Genomic DNA, 1,454 nt, shown 5'->3' with positions numbered 1-1,454 from the left:
ATAGTTTCCAATAAGTGTATGCTATATAGCCAGCGTAGATAAATCCGATAACATACCTAAACTTATTTGCTATGCGATCTATATATTCTCACCTGTGAATATTGATTCTTTGTCAAGCTGTACAAGGAACGGCGTACAACAATTCCTGTTACACGTGCGACGTTCATCCCAGGAGTTGTTCCCCGTAAACAAAGACTCCTACAAAGACAATATGTAACTACACAAACATTATCACATAGATTGTCCTTGGTTGAATGCTTTCTACCATAAGAAGTAAACTGCATATCTATAAAAGGATTATAATGAGTTGTCGGGGATTTTATTGCGATAGGAAATCTAGAATCGAGTGGTATCTGGCATTTATCTCTGTGTTGCACTTGCCGGTTCAATATTTTTGAGAACAATTTATCGAAAACTTGTTCATATTACATTTTGATAAGACGTACAATATTGATTACAATCAATTTATAATCTTGGTTTCTTATATTTCTATACAAACCCTAAGGCCCATCATTGAATCCACCTCGAAGCAAAGATCTTTGTGTTAACAAATCAATGATTTTAACATTCAAAGATATATATCCATCCCCTCTAATACCATCATGAATCCGCCAATATCCTCAACACGAATCGCGCCTACCAAAGAGAAATCGGAAATCGGAACGGCAGTAGTCATCCTCCAGATAAACCTGGCAGAGGACCCAGACATATCTTGACGAGTTAGTGACCCGCTAGCCGTGGCCGGAGTCGAAAGCGGGGGGTGCGGCGCCGGTGTACAGTCGGCCGTGTGAGTGTGTGTCTGTGGGTACATTAACGTTTGCTTATATTGTCCCTGGCCTTAGTGGGCGACGGGTGTACCTGGTGCTGCGGGTGTGATGGGAGCGGAATGGGAGAAAGGAAACGCAAAGAGGCCAGCGCATAGGAGTAACTTGAGTGTAATAACTATACCGTTTCATAGCAAGATTTTGAAGGATTTGTTTGTTTATGTAAGTGAATTTCTGCGAGATTAACAGTAGGATATCTGGCTCATTTGATTGCACAAGCTTGAAGTTATTTTTTTAAAGCCGCGTATCGAACCAAGCTCATACGCATCGCCTGGGAGAGAGGGCGAGACACCAGGCGTACATTGCACAGGCGATAGCGTATTGGAAGGGAGGCCCCATCGCTGTAAAAGCTATCATGAACAGAGGACTCGTCACTTCGCTGCCAAACGTGTGGGAACCTTAGCCATTGCTTCGCCCAGATCGTCGTACTGCTGCCTGATTCATGTTGGGGCGTGGTCCCATGGAGAGAGACTCGTGTGATATATGGAAAACTGCCATGAATGTATATCGAGCTATCTAAAATAGGGAAACGATACTCGAAATATATTCTGTCTCGCCGGTCAGACGTCGAGAGGTGGTGGGAGGTGTTGTGCTGGGGGTGGTAAAGCAAAGGTTACATTACCTTTAGTT

General features: G+C 43.4%; 1 long non-coding RNA gene across 1 annotated transcript in view; it reads left to right on the top strand.

Moving 5' to 3' along the window:
* Positions 1 to 687: 687 nt before the first annotated feature.
* Positions 688 to 1,454, top strand: part of LOC119590693 — a 4,108-nt gene continuing 3,341 nt past the window's right edge. The window contains exon 1 of the long non-coding RNA XR_005230280.1: positions 688 to 787. This is a non-coding gene — a long non-coding RNA (uncharacterized LOC119590693). The remainder of the gene's footprint in view (positions 788 to 1,454) is intronic.

Source organism: Penaeus monodon, chromosome 27 (genome assembly GCF_015228065.2).
Source record: "Penaeus monodon isolate SGIC_2016 chromosome 27, NSTDA_Pmon_1, whole genome shotgun sequence".
Lineage (NCBI taxonomy): Eukaryota > Metazoa > Arthropoda > Malacostraca > Decapoda > Penaeidae > Penaeus > Penaeus monodon.
Note: the sequence above shows the minus strand (reverse complement) of the source record. Positions and strands in the feature narration are given on the sequence as shown.